The 18,751-nt window shown below is 46.9% G+C and overlaps 1 protein-coding gene across 7 annotated transcripts in view; it reads left to right on the forward strand.

The window, feature by feature from the left end:
* The window catches only part of ANKS1A (ankyrin repeat and sterile alpha motif domain containing 1A), a 179,917-nt gene that overhangs the window by 121,299 nt on the left and 39,867 nt on the right, over window positions 1–18,751 (forward strand). The window lies entirely within an intron of this gene.

Here is an 18,751-nt window from a genome sequence, read left to right on the forward strand (position 1 = left end):
TGTATGAAATTTCAGAAAATCCTTTCTCATTTCCAGCTCAGATCGGTGACTTCCACCTCCTCAATTCTGGTTCTGCCTTGAGGGTCCTGCACACTGTCCTGCTCAACAGTCATTCCCATATTTAAAGCTGCAGTTCTGGGGGTGCCTGGCTGGCTCAGTTGGTTAAGCATCCTACTTCGCTCAGGTCATGATGTTACAGTTTGTGGGTTCAAACCCCACGTTGGGCTCTGTGCTGACAGCTCGGAGCCTGGAGCCTGCTTCAGATTCTGTGTCTCCCTCTCTCTATCTGCCCTTCCCCCACTTGTGCTCTGTGTCTCTCTCTCTCTCAGAAATAAATAAATATTAAAAACAAAACAAAACAAAACATTTTAAATCTGCGGTTCTGTCCTCCTGCCCTCAAACCTCCGTGTTTCATTGCCAGGCACCCCAGTTCTTCTCCTTTTCCTCAGATGACTTTTCCTCAGTTCTCAAACTGCATCTGTCCTGGCTATTGATGCATCCAGGTCACCAAGTCCTCCTGAAGTCGTATGACATCATTACAGATTGCATTATACGGCATGATGAGATTTTACTTGCCACATGGCTCCTGATAATGCTTCATCAAGGATTGTGATTGCCTCCTTACTCTCCTGAAAAATTAAAGGGATGAATCTGTCAGTGAGCCCAAATCAAGGACTGTATGCATGACCCCTCCAGAGCCCCTACACCCCTATCAGGAGGCCTTACGCAAAGCTGTTCTCTGAAGGGACTGAGAGCTGCATGTTGCCCTGGGAAGCTTCTGCCTGTGCCTCCTGCCTGGGAGACGCAGCTGAGCCTCTCCCCTGTTGCTTTTTGGCAGAATCAATGTAGGTCTTTCCTGCACCCCCTTACGGAACAATGCCTGTGCCTGCTGTCCACTTACCAGCCAGAATCATTCTGCTCTGAATCCCTGAGCCTTTCTTAGGCATTGTTTAGCAGGTACAAGATTCACCCTGCCCTTAATTTGCAAGTAAAGATGCTTTTATGCCAATTTTCCAGTTAAAATCAGTAGGATAGATGGGGACTGGGAGAGCCTATTTTGTATAAATGACCCCTAGCCAGTCCCCGTAAAGAGTGTCTCAAGCCCAGGGTGCCTGGGTGGCTCAGTAGATTAAGCATCTAACTTTGGATCAGGTCATGATCTCATGGCTCATGAGTTCAAGCCCCACATTGGGCTCTGTGCTGATAGCTCAGAGCTTGTAGCCTGCTTCAGATTCTGTGTCTCCCTCTCCCTCTCTCTCTCTCTCTCTCTCTCTCTCTCTCTCTCTCTCTCTGCCCCTCCCTCTTTTGCACCCTATCTCTCTCTCCTTCAAAAATAAAGAAACATTAAAAAAATTTTTTTGAGTGTCTCAAGCCCTCACTCGTCCTTGACTCTGAAGTCTTCCTCTTCTTCCCTCCTGTGTCAGTCACCATGTTTCTTCCCACAGCCTCTGCTCTTCCATTCCCACCCCCCTCCCCCGTATCGCCTCAGTAGCTACCTCCTCAAATATTCTCCTGCTTACCTTTGGGCTTCTCCTCTAGTCCTTCTTACTTGTGGCTGCTTTTTCATGATCTGAAATGTTTTGTATTACCTCCCCTGACTAAAAACTACCTTTGGTCCCTTATGGCTTCAGTATAGAGTTTACATTCTTTGGCCTAGAGCTCCTGGGTCTCCGGAAATGGCCCCAGGGTCAGCTTCTATACCTGGCTTTCTCTCCTATCCTCTACTCTTATTTTGTCTGGCTCCAGGCAATTCCTTTACCCACGATTTTCCTCTACATTTTGGTTTATACTTTTTTTCCTATTGGCATGGCTTTTTGATTTCTTTTTGTTGAAATTCCACCCATCCTTAAAGGCTTGCTCAGTCATTCATTCAACACATTATCGAGAGCCCATTGTATGGCAAACATTGAGCTAGGTGCTGGGTGTACGGAAGGGACGCAGTAAACAAACATCCAGCTTTTGAGGGACTTACAGTCTAAACGGAGAGACAGATAGTAAACAAGTACAAACAAAAAATATTTCACAAAGATAAGTGCTCTCAAAGAAGCATATAGTACTCAGAGAGGGGGTGGGGGGGTGGGGACAGGCCCCATTTGGATTGAAGGAGTTAGGCTGGTGGGGACCAGAGGGTCCGGTCCCTGCTGCAGACCTTCCTGCCAATACCTCACGATTACAGAGGCGGCCCCCCTTTGGCTGTGGACTCCTCAGCCCTGACTCCTCAATCCTGAGCCCTGCTCAGTGATTGGCACTATGGGCATTGCTGATCTTGTTTTTTCGTGCATGGTTTGTCTCCCTAATCAGATTAGAGACATTTCAAGGGTAGTAATAACGGTTCATTTCTGCAAGCCCTCAGGTTCCCCTTCCCAGAATGGGCACTTAGAAATGTGAGCCAGTGGTCAAGGATCTCAGATGTTGGAAGTCCTGAGTCCTTAAAATGCCGTGTTCACTCCAAAGAGCTGAAGGTTTGAATTGCTAAAGACCTTGCCATGCTCGGGCATAGATATCGTTCTTTTTCTTCTTGAGGGAAATATAATAATTAAGTCCTTCTCCATCTCACCCTTAAATTTTGAATTTGATTTTCTTTTTCATTCTCTAGTAACATATAATAGCCCTTATGCACCATAACTGAAGGATTCTAGAAAATAATGTGGTATAATTTGCTTCACAAATGAGAGCATAGAAGTTTATGGATTTCAGGAGAGGTTTATTGCTAATGTTTTGTGGATTTCTCAATTTGATAGATTAGGCCCCTCCCCTTAATTTTTTTTAAGTTGAAAATGTTTTACTAAAACATTCTGATTTGGAAAGGGAGGGTTGAATTTGACATTTAAATGCCAGTGTAAGTTTAAGCTAACTCCATTTACTGCCTGCCCTCTTATAAATAAAAGAGTTAACATTTATAAAAAAAATATTGAAAAGAGAAGCCCCCTTGGAAATGTCACAGTGAGTATTACAACACTTTCTACTTTCAAGTAGCATATATGTAAGTCAAGAACAAAAATAGGTTTGGCCCATTCTTGGCCCTTAATCCTTTAAATTAGACTGGGAAGAGGAAAGAACCAAACCAGATATGGGATATTTTGGTGAAAATATCAGCTTCTGCCCAGGTAGCTCCATCTGTCCCCGTAGGTCTCCAGAAGGACTTGCTGCGGTAGAGTGAATGCGTAACTAAACAAATCCTTAGCTGGGTCCATGTGTTTAAAGCCATTACAGGCTTTATAGGCACTTATTCAATAGAGCAGAAGAGTTAGTTAGCATCTCTGACTTATATGAATGCTGGTGGAATTGATTTGGCTAAAGCGAAAATTTCTTGAAGTCTATTTTTTAAAAATCAGAAATATTGCTGCTGATCTAGAAATAAGGTCCTTGATGAGTCCTCCCCCATTGGGGTATTAACCCAGAGATCTGGCCATGCTCCAGTTCAGATAATGCTGTTTCTCTGTGCTAAATTCCTCCTGAAGGTTCAATTAGATTTGGCCTTTATTCATCCTGGGCAATGACTGGAAAACTGCCAATTTCTAAGGCCAGAGCTTAGTGGTGGACGCATTTGTTTCACTGCTGACAAAGATTTCAATGTAAAATGTCCCAGGCCCTTGAGGATGGAAAAGGAGACCGATCTCAATGAAGCACAAGCTTATTGGCCCTCGTGCTGAGATGCGTTAACGTCTCTCTGTGCCCTGGAAGGGGTTCCTTGCCAGGATGGACCCGAGCAGGCTGGAATTTGCTGCCTATTCAGACCCCATTCCTGGGAGACAGGTCCACTAATGAGGTGTTTTATTTGAAGTCACCAGTGGTGTTAACACCCACAATTCCTTTGGTCAGTGATTACACAAAGCAGCATTTACTGGGTCTTAACATGGCTTGTGGAAAATGCCACCTGCATTTGGGGAGCATTGTGTACCCCTACCAAGTTTGTGGCTATGCTCTTTACTGGATTTAGCTTAGACAATCTTCCTACTTGGATTAATTAAAATATATTTCCAGGTGTTTGTAGGCTCTGGCATTACTTGGGTCATTGCATCATTTGCTACGTTTTATGTCCTGTGGCAATTGTGTCTATATTTCTTCAGTGTTGAGCTATTAAAGGAAACACAGCTTCATAAATCTGAGGTGAGGTTGGTGAGAAACCATCAAATCTACAAAGGTGAGGGCTCCACGTTCAAGGAAAGGAATCCTGAGCTGAGTGTGTGATTGACAACTATGAAATCACCAAAGGACTACATAGGCCAGTCACAGCCTTGTTCCTAAATCCTAACGTAACAAAGTAAAACACAGATGCAGACACTTAGGAAACCACTCGCTTTACCCAGGTGATAGTAAGCCTGTGGGACTCATTACCCTGTGAGTGGGTGGAATACGTTGACTTGGGAACTGTCTCACTAGGAGTAACAGTCAAAAAGGCACAAGCTGGCTTCCCTGGAGCCCTGTTCCCAGCCACAGTGCCAGTGGCTGTCCAGGCTGGCTGAGAGTGTGTGCTTTATCAGCAGGTACTTATTAGATGCCAACTATGTGTCAGGCACTGTGCTAGATATTGGGTGCAGGGGGCGCAGATAAAGGACACAGTTCTTTCTCTTAGCTTCCTTGAAGGACATCAGGGGTGGCTCCTGAGTTCTGGATAAGGAGGGTTTGGGGACAGCAGTCTGATTGGAAGTAGGGGCTAGGTCTTAATGATATGCTTCACTGTTTTTACTTAAGTTTTATGTGTTAGATTAACAAAAATAGTTTGGTTGTTTTTTTTTTTTTTTTTTTTAAGTTTATTTAGTTATTTTGAAAGAGCAGGGGAGGGGCAGAGAGAGAGAATCTCAAAACAGGCCCTGCACTGCCAGCATGGAACCCGACTCGGGGCCCAAACCCATGAACCATGAGCTCATGACCTGAGCCAAAATCAAGAGTCAGACGCTTAGCTGACTGAGCCACCCAGGCGTTGCCAAAAATAGTTTCTAAATATGCTTTTATTTATACCTTATGTGAGACTAAGAAAATGTTAGTTGTTTATATGTAAAAGAATATTTTCTTTGGGTTTGCCTGGCAAGGGACTATTGAGATTGTAGGTAGGTAAATGTGCCCCAGCCCCATGGTATCCCTCCCTGAGGCTGCCATTGCTGAACTCCCGTTTCCACCTGTGTAATCTTTTTTTTTTTTTTACTTTAAAAAAATATTTATTTATTTTGAAAGCATGAGTGGGAGAGGGGCAGAGAGAGAGGGAGAAAGAGAATACTAAGCATGCTCCACACTGCCAGCATGGAGCCTGACACGGGGCTCGATCTCATGAATGGTGACAGTCTGACCTGAGTCGAAATCAAGAGTCGGCCGCTTAAGTGACTGAGCCACCCAGGTGCCCCTCCACCTGTGTAATCTTAATGCCATGTTGACATATGGGTCTTAGGGTAGTTTTTTTCGTTTTGCCAAGTTCTCTTTACCGAGGCTCTTCAAGCCTGGCTGCATGCTGACCAGAGGTTGCCAGCCTGGGTCTGTCAGAAATCAGCCTCACTTCTTTTCCCAGTTCCACAGTTGATTTGTTGGTGATTTTGGGCAAATTATGGTCATCTCTGGGTAACAGTTTCTCCTCCTGGAAAGTGAAATAAAACCAGAATGTTTCTGCAGGTTCCCCATGGAATCCGGAAGGTCAGTGCTTTGCCTAGGACACATCAGGAGAGTTGTTCAGAAGGCAGGCCTCTCAGAAACACAGTGGTATTGGGGCGCCTGGGTGGCGCAGTCGGTTAAGCGTCCGACTTCAGCCAGGTCACGATCTCGCGGTCTGTGAGTTCGAGCCCCGCGTCGGGCTCTGGGCTGATGGCTCGGAGCCTGGAGCCTGTTTCCGATTCTGTGTCTCCCTCTCTCTCTGCCCCTCCCCCGTTCATGCTCTGTCTCTCTCTGTCCCAAAAATAAATAAAAAACGTTGAAAAAAAAAATTAAAAAAAAAAAAAAAAAAGAAACACAGTGGTATCACCGGTGGCTGCCCTTCACAGGTGGCTGCCCCACCTCTCCCCACTTGCGTCCTGCTTTGCATTCAGAGCAGGAACGCTGTTAGCACAAGGCTCGTTTAAAACCTCGGTGGAGGAGGTTATCATAGCATCCTTAATTCTGGGGAGCGGCTCCAGTTTCCCCTCAGCAGTTGGAGTGATTAAATGTCATACTCTATCAGGGGAGTACCAATTAAGAACATGGATTTCATGCTGGGTGCTTTCACAGTCTTTGGCTGGTTTGGGCCATAGTCCTGGCCACCTTGGCAGCACCTTGAACTGGGGCATCCGTTGACTGGTTGGACTGACCAGCCAGAAGGGTCTCGGGGCCAGGACTGCTGGCAGGGCTTCACCTGCCCTGTCACAGTCAGCCCCCAGGAGCAGCTAAGATGTTACGCATATTTCCCATGACACCGCCCAGACAGCCACGCAGAATGTTTTTGCTTTGAGCCACAATGTTCCTTTGATTCATTGTAAAATGTCTGAGCTGGACAGTTCCCTCAGCAAACTGAGGCCCACGGAGGATGTGACCTACTCAGAGTCTCACAAGACCTTTGACAGCTCCCAGACCTCTGTTGCTTAGCAACGTCTTTGGGACAGAGTGGGCACTGTCGCTCATTGAATAAATGAGCAAACCCAGATCTCCTGGGATTTGTTTGAGTAACAGAGTTCATTTTACCTTTTTTGGTTCAAACCATCAGCATGCCGAATCTCATTTGGGTTCGAGCGATTGATCTAGAGTGTTAGAAGATTCCACCTACTTTCTTGAAATAGAGTATCACCCCATGTTGCACATGCCACAGGGAAAGTTTAACCTTCTTGTCACTCTTTCCCTCATTTGTGGTACTTTTAAGCAGTGGTCCTCAAAGTGTGATCGCAGACCAGCAAGCATCAACTACATGTGGGAACGTGATAGAAATGAGAATTCTCGACTCCTCCCAGACCTACTGAATTTGACTCTCTGGGGGTGGAGCCCAGCAACCAATGGAACAGATGATTCCCTTGCTGCTGAAGTTTGGCGACCACTGCTTTAAGAGCTGTCTCGGCAGGGTGTCCTCCAGTGTGGGGTTGTATAACATTCATAATCAAATAAAATTTAACGTAGGTTTTTTTCTGACACATTTAATACATCCATGGTAGTTATTGTGCGAGTGGTAATTAAGCAAATGAAAAGCAGTTCTTATAAATGGCTATTACGAGTATTACCCAGGCAAATCAGGTTTTTATTGTTATTTCCCCCTGTTAGCCAGCTTTCTAGTATCTGACAGTGGCCATGCTGTTGGCAATTTCCCTCATTACACAGATATACATCCTTCGGACACCCACAGAGACAACACTCATTCATATTTGAAGTCTGGCTCTAATTTCCCAATTGTTGGGGTTCCCTGGGATCATCTATCTTAGGTTGTGTTCCCCCCAAAGCAGGATTTAATGCAGATAGTTTATTTGGGAGGTGATCTCCGAAAGCACTGGTAGGGGAATGGGGTCACGAGAAAGAAAGGAAAGCAATTAAAGGGTTTGTTATCATGGGGTTACCACTCTGAGCCCTGGGGCTCAGCCCCACTGGGAAGCCCTGACAGGTGGCCTCAGTTACCCCACTCGAGGGCGGAGGGAGCTCTGGGGTCTTTACCACCTCCAGTCGGTGTGGGTGAGAGCTGCTCCCTTAGCGGGAAGAGGCGCAGGACATTATCACCCTGGCACTTCCAGTCAACTTAGGGCGTGGGCCTAGAGGGCTCTGGAGACCAGAGAGGACCCTCAGAGCGCTGCAGGTGCTTGTGGTTGCAGACTGTCTGGTGGACAGGCTCAGAAGTGATGAGTGTTGGGAGAATGCGGGCAGGGACTGGCAGCACCTAATGTGCCACCTGTCAGTGGTCCAGGCTGAGGTTTCTCTGGCTTTCCTGGATGCCCCCGCCCTGCTCCTGTGCCGGGAGGGCTTTGTGGAGCACAACCTCTCCCTCTTGGCACACCAGGACAGACCTGCTCCTGGGGTCCCCGTTCTGGGGGAGTGTGGCAGGCAAGTACCCTGGGGCCTGAAAGCAGCTGCCAAGGACGGTGTCAGGAGTTAAGGAGAGGGTGCTGTGAGAATACTCTGGATCTTAGAGTCTGAGCCAGGGAGAGGGCAGGAAGGAGTAAATGAAGAAATCTAGGGCTATAAGTGGCTGACATTGGGTCTCTGCTCTGATGGAGAAGAAAAGGAAAAGCAGAGGCTTCTGGGCACTGGTAGGAGGAGAAGAAGGCAGAAGAGAAACTTCGACTTCTTGTCAGCACAGCCTTACATGCCCTTCCCCCCAACCCTGAACAGCACTCTCGTCCTGCCCACCCTTGGGTTCTAGTCTCTCCAGGCTGCAAAGAAGGGTCAGAAGCCAACCAGGCTGAGGAGGGGAGCTGTGTGCCAGGCCCCCCTTTGGGCGGATCTCTTGGCACACTGTGGTGGTTTGCCAGGCTGCAGAGGATGGAGGGACCAGAATCTTGCACTCTTACTAAGGTACTCCTAACCTGGTTTTGCTGGGTCCATGATAAGAAAACGAAGGACGACAAGGAGTGTCATGGCAGTGCCCATGATGCTTGTTTGCCAACTGTCTTTATTCTGATTGTGTCCATTCTTTTTTTTTTTTTTTTTTTGGTGCTTCAGTTGTCCTTTTCCTTCATAAAATGAAGGGAATGGTTTTCATGTGAGCTTGAGTTTTTTTGTCCCTTAGTCAAATGTTTTTATTTTGAAATAATCCTAGATTTACACTGTGGAAATAGTACAGGGAGGTACTTTATTCAGGACCCTTCCCCCAGCTTCTGCCAGTGGTAACATATAACATAACCCTAGAACAATATCAGAACCAGGAAAGTGACAATGACATAATCCACAGACCTTATTCACATCTCACCAGTTTGACATGTGTGTGCGGTTCTGTGCACTTTTATTAGGTGTACGTTCGTGTGACCGCCACCATGATCAAGATCGGAACTGCTCTGTCACAAAGCTGTCCCTCACACTTCTGTCATGTTCATTTCTAAAGTCCTTTTTTGGCCCTGATGAAAAGTTGGATAAACATTCCCATTATCCCAATTAGGAGGGAAAACGGCCTGCAAACCTGCTAAGTTTAGGGACCACTGCCCTGTGTCCCCTTGTTTAACTGGGACAGCACAGTGCTCTGCACAGAAGCCATTTTCCTGAGCGAGGCTAGCGCCGGGGATGCAGAGAGCTAAGGGTGATAGAGCTTATCTGTGCCTCAAGTTTTATGCCTTTAGGGTTCAGCCTCTGGAGGCTTAAAAGGTTGCTCTGTGTTCTGCCACTTCCCCAGCTCACCAAATCAGTGGAGTATCTCAGCAGGGAGGCAAGAAGCAAGGTTTAGGCCCTCAATTGCCCATCTTACTTAACCTCTCTGAGCCTTCATTTCCTTACTTGCCAAACTGAGAGATTGGTCTGTATCTTCCCATCCTTTGTTTCCATTGATGGGGGCGGGGGGGGGGGGGGGGGCGGGCGGTGGTGGGCAGTGGCTGAGTTTACCAGCTGGACTCACTTAGTCCCACTTCTGGGAGCAAAGCATTTTTAAAAAGGAGGTTAGAGGTTTTGTACTTCACAGTTTTGACTAGAGCCATCCTGTTTATTTTCAACTGTGTGGGAGCATATTTGAGATTCTGATGCGTGTGCCCGCACGCAGAGGCACACGGACTTGCACACACATACAGCCTGAGCCCAGAGATATTGGAGAAAAACAGATCCCTCGTTGATCATGGTTACAGTGGGCACTACACTTCCTTCAGCCCGAACTTATCCTTTCTCTACACTAGTTTGTTTGTTGCTCAAGCCTTTGATTCAGTAAGAGCTGGAATCTTAGAAGACAAGGTTTCTGTACCTCAGTTAACAGTGGAACTAGGAGGCCCAGCCTGGGACCCCTGACCTTTTGCCAGGGACTCTTGGGGGTCTCGACAAGCTTCCCCTTCTCCTATTTATTCTCTCCTATAGACCTAAGGGATTGGCACGCCTGCGCAGGCTGCCTGCTCACCCACCCCACCCCCTTCTCCTCTTATCCCAGAACTCTGTGAGGAAGTGACAAAGTTTTCTGTGGTCTCCCCAGTTTTGCTGTAACTGAAATAGGCACATGGTCCCCTTTTAACTTTTAACTGCTTGTCCAACAAAACGGAAATCGGAAACTGAGAGGCTAGAAGATAGCCAACAATGGAGATGTTATGAAGTTATTAGAACTATTAAAGCAATAATTGTCCTGGGTCTTACTCAAACATTGATAAACTAGGTCTTTCCTTGGCTCCACTGACTGACTTTTCCCTCACTGATGTTGTTGTCTTGAGGCTATGGCTCCCGCTACTTTTCCAAAGGGCCCTACCTCCAGGGCACGCACACAAAATCCTTAGAGGACAGTTCTTGACAGTGATAAATGCTTGCAAAACAGTTGAGACTGGTGGGTTGTGGTTGCTCTGGAATCTCCCTTCAGGCTGAGGCTGGAGATGGTCTTTTGGTGGGTGGCCCAGGGATCTCCCAAGGCAAAGGTTTCACAATGTGGAGAGTATAGCATGTCCGTCTTTTCTGCCTTTCTTCTCCCCACTTGCCGCTTTTATTGATGGTCTGAGAATACTCGTGCACTCTGTAATTGCAAGACTCCCTTAGTAACAGGCCCAAGAGGGCAAGTCCACAGGGGTTCTCCTGGTGCAGGCCGTCTTCACTGAGGCCGTTTCGAAAAGTCTGGGTCTTTTCTGGTTATCCGGTGTGGTTGTATACTTGAACATGAAAGTTAGCCCACAGTAGTTTCGTGCCACAGCCCTTATAGGGAATGGGCTTTTCTCAGGAGACCCAGAGAACATGTGACCTTGGCCAGCCCAGCAAGAAGCAAGGGCTTATTGCTCTTCCTTTACGAGGCACCCCCCCCTTTTTTTTTTAATATTTTCTTTTTTATTTTTTGAGAGAGAGAGTGCGAGCAGGGGAGGGGCAGAGAGAGAGGGAGACACAGAATCCGAAGCAAGCTCCCCATGAACTGTGAGATCATGACTTGAGCCAAAGTCGGGCACTCAACCTACTGAGCCACTCAGGCGCCCCTACCAGTGCCCTTTCTTCAGATGCTGGGTCCTTTCCACGGCCTTCTACTCCCTCGGCAGCAGAGGGAGTGCCCGACCCTGAGCTCTGGTCCCAGAATTTATTGGGCTAATACGAGGATATCAGGTTGTGCTCCTACCCCCTAGGCCAAGAACGTGAGATGGCAACTTACATCATTTAGGAATACTGATGTCAGTGGTAAACTCCAAAGCAAAGCAAGGGAGTGACTGCATTTAATTCAAGAGGCTGGTGGCCTCAGAGGAGCACAAAGGGAGACAGTGACCTAGGAAAGACATGCTGTTTGGTGGCCATGTTCTATTTCGTACACCGGGTGGTGGGCTTGTGGATGGGTCATTTATTATTGGTGTTGAAATCATAGTATTATAAAACATACCCTTTGGAATTTGAGAAAAATTTCATTTTTTTAAGAGGAAAGAACACAGTTGCTTGTGGTTGAGGTCAACACAGGGCTGATAATAGAGGTTGTTGACTCAGGAACTTAGCAATGAGACAGTGAGGATGCATTTGGAGGAATTTTAGGTGGAAAGAGGCCACACATCTGGGACGCGCCACCACTTTCCTCTGGTCATTTCCTCTTCGGGAAAAAGCTCAGGTCCAAGAAAGAAGTATGTCCTGAACAGATCCCTCCCTGAGAATCAGATGTAATCACTTTAAAAGCTCTTCAGTGTGTTTTTCCACTGGGTATTGACTGAACCCTCCCAGTGCTCAGTGCCTGCTAAGAGCGCCACTGGGAAATACAAAAGAAGCTTGGGTGTGGTGTGCATGTGTCGAAGGGCCAGGGCTCATCCTTGGACTATGTTTATGTGAGCATGTTTGCATTAGTATAGTACAGCCGGGCTGCCTCTGCAGGAGGCAAGGATCCTAAACAAAGACCTTAGATGCAGTCAGTCCAGAAAGGGTGCTGGCAGGGAACCAATGCTTATCACATGCTTGCTGTGTGCCAGCCACTCTACCTGTGTTACCGCATTTAACCCCCTTGCCGTACGGCGAAGCAGGTATCATCATCCATATTTACGGACGAGGTTCAGGTAGGTTATGTATTTTGCCAAAGGGACAAACCAAGGATAAAGCCTTGCTCTGACCCCGGAAACTTTTTTATGTTAGACTGCACACAACGTGGAGGAGCACAGGTGACTTGATCTGGTTCTGGACGGAATTACAGGGTGAAGATTTGGGGGCTGCAGACAAGGCAGAGGCCTGCCCGCGTTGGGCTTGGGATCTCAGGAGCAGCAGCAGTGTAGACTGGTGGGTAGGGTGGGGTAAGAGCTAGGCACCATCATCCGGCCTCCGGCCAGGGTCAGGCATCCCAGGTGTACTGTCGTCCATGGTCTTAGTCTCTGCTTTCCTACCCAGAAAACAATTGTCCTCCGTGTACTTATATCTTATCCTCTGAGAGTATGTTTGGGGGACCTGAAGATGCCATTCCCATGGTTTTTTATGCTCCCTGATGGGTGGGGCAGGGCACAGACTGGTTCCTAGCTCAGGCTTTTTCTTCAGGATGACCTTGGATGCCCATGAGCTTCAGAACACATCTAGGAGACTTGGAGGACTCCAGTTGCTTTGCCTCCCTGTCCCATGGTCTGCCAGGGTAGGTAAAGGGGACCACATGGAGGGGAAGGGTCTTGTTAACCTGGTGACTCCGTCTCTGTGCTCCCAGCTTGAGATCTGGGCTGCGAGGAGTTCCCGTTACCAAGTGCTGTGTGTGAGTGAATGGCAGCTGTAAATTTGACTTGCATGAGGTAGCCTCTGAGTTGATAGAATGGAAGAGCCCATGACTTGCTAATGCCTTTGATCTGTAACTTACACAGCCGTGGCTGGTTGGCCCTGGACCCTGGCAGTGATCAGTGAAAGCATAAGGCATTGTGCAAACAGGAACTGCCATGAGGAAGAAGGAAGGGCCGCTGTATGCTGGGATTTACCCGGCTTTTCAGGAAAGAGTAGCCAGAGAGGGGTTCTGTGTCTCTGGTGGTTTAGACCTACCTGAGCACGAAAGCAGTTTGTGAATTACGGTGTGGCCCGGCTCCTGGCATCTGTGACAGGGGTTAGTGTTTATCAGGCGCTCCTGCCAGCTCCCTGTAGGGGCTTTCTGCAATGGGCACTTGGGACGGGGTTGTTTGGTTAATTACAAAACTCTGTTAAAGGAGGAAGTCACTTTTAAAAAGAACACAAACGGGTGCCTGGGTGGCTCGGTTGGGTGTCTGACTTCAGCTCAGGTCATAAGCTCACAGTTTGTGGGTTTGAGCCCTGCGTCGGACTTTCTGCTGTCAGGGCAGAGCTGGCGGCTTCAGATCCTGTGCCTCCCTCTCTCTCTGCCTCTCTACCCCTACCCTGCTCGCTCTTGCGCACTCTCCCTCTCTCTCTCAAAAATAAAAAATAAAAAAATAAAACATTAAAAAAATAAATTAATTAAAAACAAACATTTTAATTTAACCCCAAACGAATAGGTGTGCCTCCCAGTGTTTTGATGTGGCATTAGGGCCTTTTCTTCCCCTGTTGATGTGCTAATTTGGAGTTCTCTGCCCTCTTCATTACGTGAATCACGCCCGTAAAACGTCATTGGCTAAAACTCACAGAGTTTCTTAAAAATAAAGCAAGAATTTAGTCACTTGCGAGTACAGAATCCTTTAGAACCTTTTATAATTTATTTCTCCAACAACACCTGATTCAAAGGCCTGTTATTGAGTCTCTTCAAAGCATCTACTTGGTTGTCACAGAGACTGCTCTTTTTGTGCCTGTTTCGTCAATTATGTAACGTTTAATTAAACTTCCCTGTTTTCGTCAACAAATATACAGCTATCTTACACCAGTTTTGGAAATGATCCCAACTAATTCCTGGTAAGCGGAACACTCGGTGGGATAGAAGCAGGAGACCCGCGGGTGTGCTTGAGAGAATCCTGCCAGCTGGGAACGCGAGCATGAGTTTACTGGGGGAATAGATGGTGTGCAGCTCGGTCAGTCAGGTAGAGGTCATTAACGGACTTGCAAAGGAGGTGGTGGTATTGCTGTTGCAGATGGCCCTGCTGATTCCACGGTCCGCCTCCCTCCCTGCCTGCTGACCCTGCCCTGCAGGAGCCAGCTTTCTCAGAGGTGTGGGATGTGAGGCCAGCACCACGGCCTGCGCCCCTACCTCTGTGGAGGAGGGGAGCAGGCCTGAGCGGAGACTGCTTCCTCTCCTCTGTCCCCTTTCTCTCTGGTTGCCCCCCCCCCCCCCACCACCGTGTTCCTGCCAAGGAGCTGCCTTGTAGAAAGGCATCACCCCCCACCCCCTCCCGCTCACATGAAACGTTTTGTCCTGAATGGAGAGGCAGCCTCCAGCTGAGTGTCCAGGAAGTGAGCTATTGTTCACACAGCATGTTCTAAACATTTTCTGCCAGAAGGAAACCTTTTCCCCCTGGTTTGTCCTTTTTTTTTTTTTTTTTTTTAAACAAAGGAACCTGGGTTTTGATTAACTTGTTTTTTAGGTAGAATTCTGTTTATTTTGGAACCAGATGAATGTGAATCATGAGTGCAAACCCTTTCTAATCTCTATAAACTGAAACAAGCAAGGGGGTAAGACTGTGTGGGCTGTTCACCTGGCATCTGTGCTTTTACAAGGACCACAGACGTTTCTCAGCGCAAGCAAGACTTACAAGTGGGTCAAGTGGGTTCCAGCGTGAAAACGAAATGACTCTTAGGCTCAACCCTGTTTTTCCGAGAGCAGAATGTTACAACGCTCCTGGGTACTTTACTGCTATGGCCCCTGGATATTGGCAGGGACCGAAACTTCCCAGTAACAGGGGCAGACAGATACTGCCTTTGGAGAAGGAGCAAATCTCCCTTTCTGTGCTTACAGTAGCAAGAAGTTTATCTTCACCTATGGGACAGTGTCTTTCAGGAATGGATGAATCACACGAAGACCCCACGTCTTTTTTTTTTTTTTTTTTTTTTTTAATATTTATTCATTTTTGAGAGACAGAGACAGAGTGTGAGTGAGGGAGGGACAGACAGAGGGAGACACAGAATCCGAAGCAGGCTCCAGGCTCTGAGCTTTCAGCACAGAGCCTGACGCAGGGCTTGAACTCACAGACTGTGAGATCATGACCTGAGCTAAAGTCGGACACTTAACTGACTGAGCCACCCAGGCACCCCAGAAGTTAGAGCTTGCTTGAGTATCCTAGTAAACAGACTCCTCATTACAGCTCCCTCTAGAAACCAGACACTGCGCTAGGACTCCGTGTGTGTTGTCTCACATCTTTATAGCAGCCCTGTGTTGATGTCTCCATTTCTCCTGTGAAGAGACAGAATCTTGAAGAAGAGGGGTCGAGTAATTTGCCCGTAGCAGCGATCCCACGGGTGAGGAATTTTTCCACACTTCATGGAAGAGGAAATTGAAAGAGAAGTTAAATGACTTGTCTAAGGTTCCACAACTAATTTTAAAAGTATTTCAAACGCAGGTTTTGTATTCCAAAGTCTTTGTTCCTTCCTCCACTCTGCAGAATCTTTTCAGTGTTCCCTATCCCATATATTTGAAATTGTGCTCTGAACTTTAGTAGAGTAGAAGCTAGGCCCTAAAGAAGCTGGATGTCATGAATTATAAAGCTAATGAGTTGGGCACAGTCACATGTTTCTAGTGCTCTGACCATGGACATTGTTCTTCTTCTCTGACGTTTGGTTTCCTCTTCTGTAAAGTGGGCAGAATCAGAGCTCTCCTCCAGGCTGCTTGTGAGGATGAACTGATCCATGGGGCGGGCACTGAGCTGGTGCTCAGTGCAGAGTGCCCCAGTGATAGAACCCAACCCTAGGACCTAACAACCCTGGGAGGCTCGAGTGCCAACATTGTTGATCAAAAGTACTTTCTGAGGAGAAGGGTGCCTTGCTGTGAGCCCCTGAATTCGATTTTCAGGAAAGAGGACCTCCCTAAGTAGGAAAGAGATAATTTAATAAGCTCTCAACACAGTCCACCCACCTCTACCTTGTTCCCTCAGTGTTCTGAGGGTGGATTTGGTCTCATTTTATTGACTTCAGGCTCTAGAGGATACGAACACATTCCATTAGCCATGTATTCTAATGTGCTGCTTACCATGCTGAAGTAAGTCATTGATGGAGGGATCAGTGTCTTTTGAGTCGGATTAATACGAACCAGTTTCCCAGGGTTTGCTCATCCCTGGGAACACTGATAATTGAGTTTTCAGACTGTCAAGACCAGGGTTAGCCTGGGTTCCAGAATAGAGAAAGCCACACCACAACCGACACAATCTCAGACAGAGACGCTATGCTGAGGGCCCTTCACCCGCAAGCTTGGTGACACGGAATAATGGTGAAGTCAGCTTTCCCACATTCCTTTCTCTTTGTCTCCTTTGCTGAGCCTGTCTCTGCTTATTAGCATGTTGAGCAGAGTTCATTACAATTGATGAAACTTCAAGCCTTTTTGACCTTACAATTTACTACTCTCTAAAAGATTTGATCCTGAAAGAAATATTTTTTTCCCAGCATTTTATTCTGAGAATTTTCAAACATGCAGAAAACTTGAAAGAGACTTGAATAGTGGGTCCCTACATACCCAGCACCTCGAGCCTACATTCTGTTAATTGCATTTTACTGTACTTGTTTTGTCTCCTATCCATCCATCCATCCATCCATCCATCCCTCAGTCCACTTAAAAATTGGTTATTTTTTGATGCATTTCAAAGTCACTTGTGGCCATCATAGATTTCATCCCTAAACAGTTTAACCATGTTGTATATCATTAACTAGAGTTTGATAGATATGTGTTCATAGGGTTTTGGGAAGAGGGGCAGTAAAATGTATACAAAATGAAATGCATAAATCTCAAGTCTACTATTCCTTGAGTTTGGACAGACACATACATTTGTGTGACCCAGATTCCTATCAAGATGCAGAATATTGCCATAAACCCAGAAAGTTCCCTCGCACCCCTTTCCAGTCACTCCTTACTGCCCCCTACGTTTTTCCACCTCCATAGATTAGTTTTGTCTGTTCTAGAACTTCATATGAATGGAATCAATGCAGAGTGTGCGCTTTTGTGTAAGGCTTGTTAAAAAGAAAACCACAGGCCCAAAGTGGAGTCCCTTAGGCCAGGTCACCAGACTGGGGCTTAATTAACCTAATCTAATTGCACTTTCAACCTCCCCTAGAAATGTAGTCTTAACCAGGTCAGTCTGGGAATTTTCTGGTCAGCACCCATAAGGTAATCTGTCACATTCCCCAAAGGAAGATGAGGTAATCTACCTACTAAGACCCTTTTGTCCCCAGAGGAAGGTGACCTCACCTGAAATAGTCCTTTTTTCTGTTCTTGACTTCCTTGTCCTGCCTTTGAAAGTCTTTCCCCTTCTGTAGCTCTTTGGAGCTCCCCTCTACTTGCTAGAAGGGATACTAACCAACTCATGAATCATTTAGTAAAGCCAACTAGATCTTTAAATTTACTCAGTTGAATTTTGTTTTTTAACAGGCTTCTCTGAAGGATTTTAACTAGTGCTCTAAAATGAATTTTGAGAACTCTGTCAACTTCATTTATCCAACTTCCTCTTTCATAACTTCAGAGACCATTAGGAGTGGTAAGCTGCAACAAATCTCAGGGCAGCTGATGGATACTGATAGTGTATTTGCATTAAATGTATATGATCTTTTTTTCACACCATAAGTATGTGTAATTTGGTGCTGAGAGTTTTGCATGTGACTCCCCTAGTCTTATGAGGCAGATGTTCCCCCTGCAGAATCTGAGGAGCTGACGGATGTGGTTCCCTTTCCCTGGCCACACTGCTGAGGAAATCAGTTCTGAATGGGAATTTAGAATGTTTTCTGTGGGCTGGTTTAATCGATTGCTAGGCTAACCGTGCAGCCAGGGCGCTTTAATGAAATTCAGATTGTGGAGGAATGGGAGCAAGGGAAGCTTACTCGGTGATGGTGGTAGTGAAAGAAAAACCAAGGAAGGTCCAGGAAGCAGGTTGCCTGGCGTTTTAGAGACCTGCAGCCTCCCTGAGGTTGGGTGCCTTCCTCCCCGTTCCGCAGCCCCGGCCCCCAAATAAGCCTCCTCCTGGGTAGAAAGGAGATTGTGTAAATTGGAGTAGAACCCAAATACATAACCCTCATTAATCTTTTAGAGTCTTGTCCCACTTATTAAAGCCAGTATTTGGCACATAACCCAGAGTTATGTGGCAAGCCATAATAAAGTTAATTGGAATCTAGGTCTCCCAACTTTTTTTCTTCTTTCAGCAGTTTCTTGAGGCTTTGAGTTAAAGATTTGCCTGGAAGGTAGGCTGTTCCAGGGTGAGGAGGTCACTGGCCAGGGTTGTTTGCATGTAAGGTCTTCCTCCCTGGGTAAGGGCCTTCCTCCCTGTGAGATGAGATGAGATGCCGGGTCTGGGGCATGCGCATCTCTGGTGGGTGGGTCGGGAGCATGTCCCTGGTCAGAAAATGCCAGCTGGGAGAAGTGGGGTGGGAGCTGCTTTGGGGAGGGGGGCAGGGAAGGCCCAGTCAGTAACCTAAGAGGCGTGTGAAAGGTAAAAAATGAGGAAGGGGGGATAGGAAACGAATTGGGGAGCCACAGCGTCTTGGACTTTACATTCCCCCACCCCTCCCCCAGAGTCTAGCCTGGGGCAGATAACATGCAGGCTTTAACAGGAGCCTGAGGTGACACAAGTACAAAACACTTGTGAAACAGAACCACTCTGTTGTCTCCCAGCCTGGAAGGATTGAGAAGGAAGGTAACGATGTAAAGGGGACT

This window comes from Neofelis nebulosa, chromosome 6 (genome assembly GCF_028018385.1).
Source record: "Neofelis nebulosa isolate mNeoNeb1 chromosome 6, mNeoNeb1.pri, whole genome shotgun sequence".
Lineage (NCBI taxonomy): Eukaryota > Metazoa > Chordata > Mammalia > Carnivora > Felidae > Neofelis > Neofelis nebulosa.